Here is a 3,695-nt window from a genome sequence, read left to right as displayed (position 1 = left end):
CCTGGCGGTGTCTTAGGTTGGGGCTGGCTTTTCGCGTGGTAGATATCCTACAGTCTGGTTTGTTAGCCCAAATTATTTCGCTCAGATAGTGCTCAGGGTATTCGGGCCAGATTCTTACTCTAAGCGATGCAGCCCACGCTGCGCCTCCCTGCCCAGCCCCCGCTTGTTAATGGCGCGTGCAGGCGTCTGCGCTGCTTCTCCGCTGGGGGAGTTATCGTAGGACTCGCAATCTTCGAGTTTTAATTGTTTATTTATTTTTTCTTCCTGTTATGTTGCCCTCTGTGCTTCCAAAGCTCGGCACAGATTCGGCAGTGAGAAGGTTTCCTGGTGTTTGGAAACTTCTCTCTTTTTAAGACTCCCTTCCCGGGACGGAGCTCCGTCCCTCCCTCTTTTGTCTCTTTTTTTGTCTTTTATATTTTTTCCTACCTCCTTTCGAAGAGTTGGATTGCTTTTCTGGGTGCCTGATGTCCTCTGCCGGCATTCAGAAGTTGTTTTGTGGAATTTACTCGACGTTTAAATGCTCTTTTGATGAATTTGTGGGGGAGAAAGTGTTCTCCCTGTCCTACTCCTCCGCCATCTTGGCTCCTCCTCCCTTAAAATTTTTTATTTTCCAACTCCATTCCAGTGTTTCCTACCCACTCCATTATTCTTTTTTTTTAAATTTTATTTTATTTTTAAACTCTACATAATTGTATTAGTTTTGCCAAATATCATAATGAATCTGCCACAGGTATACATGTGTTCCCCATCCTGAACCCTCCTCCTGAAAAATCCCATAGGAGCCTAACATGCTACAGTCCAAGGGGTTACAGGGTCAGGCATGACTGGGAGACTGAGCACACAGCACACCCGCCCCCCTCCCCCACACACACACAAACACAAGTATATATGTATGTGTAATTGAGGTTTTATCTACATGCACAGTTATCTCTATTTGACTACAGATTTCTCTATCTACCATCTATCTCATTTGTTTGAATTTCCATTGTTCTGAGTTGGATAAATTACATTGTAAGTCCATGACAAAAATTCACTATTGGTACATGATTGGAAGGCATGTTTCATGTACCAGTTGCATTTATTTTTAGTAATGTTAAAAGCACCCATTTATCCACCTCCAAAAACAAAAGCTTCACTGACAATAAACTACATCTCACCATAAGTCTCCTCCCAAAATCCTCTCCCCTGTTCCCCATATTCAAGTACCAGCTTCCTGAATCTACCATTGAGTTTATTGAATCTTTCCTCTGTGTGTAGACTTTAAGTGATGTTTCCAGGCTTCTGTCATTACAAGTAATTCAATAATAAATATTTGCAGTATATCTGCAGCGTGCATATGTGCTAGTCACCCAGTCATGTCTGACTCTTTGAGACCCCATGAACTATAGCTCGCCAGACTCCTCTGTCCATGAGATTCTGCAGGCAAGAATACAGGAGTGGGTTCCATGCCCTCCTCCAGGGCATCTTCCCAACCCAGGGATCAAACTCACATCTCTTTTGCCTCCTGCATTGACAGGCGTGTTATTTACCAGTAGTGCCACCTGGGGAAGCCCTTATGCTACCAACTTCAAGGAATAATGTTGAGTGACACACCTAAAGAAAATACTGACTGCTAGCTGGACCTACAATTATCTGGAGACCAGAAAGTAAACATTTCTCAGAACTGAAACTGATGACATCTGAAGACCTGCTGAAGCCACATTTATGTAACAAGATGGGTAGAAGAGAGAACTCTGAGATAATTTTCATCTAAGAACTTCCTTTTCCTCTCTCTGAAAGCATCTTCTTCCCTTGCCCTTTAGGGACTTGCATGTAGCCCTCCATGGTTGCAGACACTAAACTGCAATTGGCTGACCCCGAATAAACTCATCTTTTCTGGAGAAATACCTGACAATCTATTTGTTCAACAACTCTATAATTTAATTATGCATTTATATTCTAAATCACATAAATTCTCAAGGATAAATTACAATTAGAACAAAAGGAGGAGTGCATTTCCAAACATCCAACATTCAGAGTTCTTTGGCTGCTAAGGGAGAGCTTACAAAAGAAATTCAGATTCTAAAATCATTTCTGCAAAAGATTTTTAGCCAATTCAAATGAAAATTGTAAAACTCTTTCTTTTTTATATCCTGAAGTCATACCTCAGACCTAAGAGACCTTATTCCACTATTCCTTTTTTCACCCTTATAATTCTCCATTATGCTTTGCTCTGACCCCCTCTTCTGAGCTACTTCCTCTCCCTGCTGCTGAACAGCAAACCTTCATATTTTAATTACCTTCTTAAGTTAAACATTCTTGGATTAGAGCAAGCTCTTTGTGACCAATTTTAAGCCTTAGCTTCATTCTTGTAAAGAGCTTTCCAAAGCCTAGACATCAAAGAACAAAATTCCCAGAAGGATTCAGAACAGATCTAGGAAGATACAGAGTTCCTGTCCATATTAATTTTTTTAAGATAGTAGAGACCTCAAGTTCAAACAATTGGATGGAAATGCAAGGCAGAAAAATCTCAGTGTTAAGAGAAAATCTTTCTCCCCACTTCAGTCCATTCATTACATTGAAAATCAGAGAAGTTCTTAGAAGCTTCACAGGTTGTTTAAGATATTTTGGAGACTATCTCTAATGTCTTTACTAAGAAAGTAGATTGGACTCTAATCTGTACTTGCAGGTAAAGAAGAAATTAGTCCATTTGAAATTTCAGGAATAGGTTTTCTAACACATTTAGGTAGCACTAAGCAGTTCATCCTGAAGTATATGTGAGCTAAACTCTTCTTTTTGAGAACAATATAAGCCAGAAATGAGAATATAATGTGAAAAATATATAGCAGTGAGCATTAGTCCTGTTACCAAAACTCCGATACTTCTATAGATATTTTGAAAGAGCCTACGAACCAAAGCATAAAAAGATACAGACTGAGTTGGTGGCCTTAGATTCTTCCACATCTTGATGATATTAATCATCAAGGTGAGGGAGACTTTTGATAAAGAAAAGTGTAGATGTGATAGATGAATGAATATTGGAAAAATAATTGTCTTATACTATCTAAGACACTGAATGAAAAAAAAAAAAGGTTGAAGATTAATAACACTGCTCAAGGGATGGCCAAGTGTCTATTTTACACTTAAATTCACAATGAGAATTTCCATGCAAATATTTGAACAAAACACTTGAACATGTGTGATTGACTTGCGTGCCACAATATTTAATGTGCACCCTTTAACCGGGCACAGCTTCTTCCTCAGGGTCAAAAACTAATTACAGGACAGGTATCTCTCATACTTCTCAGGTTTCTCTCACCTCTCATCCTATAATCAATATCTTCAGACCTTAAAATTGAGGGATAGTCTTTTCTATTTTGTGATATCACATCTGCTAATCAAGAAGAGGTTTCCTATGCAAATAGAATTCTCAGATCAAATGCTCTCTAATGTACTGTTTTGTTTTGTTTTGTTTTTAACTCCAAGGACAGCTCAATTTATAATCAGGCCATAGCTATTTTGAACACTGCCTTAGCAATATCCGTGTGTGTACGTCAAGCCCAAATTGAAGATCTCTCTTTGCAAGCCAAATTTCTACTGAATCACATAATTATTGGGGCTAAACCCAGAAAGGTACCAATTGATACATAATAACTGCAGAAGCAGGCTTGCACAGCACCCCTTAAAACTAGAAATTAAAGAAAAACTAAAAGCCT

This window comes from Bison bison, unplaced genomic scaffold (assembly GCF_000754665.1).
Source record: "Bison bison bison isolate TAMUID 2011002044 unplaced genomic scaffold, Bison_UMD1.0 scf7180017864094, whole genome shotgun sequence".
Taxonomy (NCBI): domain Eukaryota; kingdom Metazoa; phylum Chordata; class Mammalia; order Artiodactyla; family Bovidae; genus Bison; species Bison bison.
The sequence above is the reverse complement of the archived record's forward strand: the minus strand, read 5'-3'. Positions refer to the sequence as shown.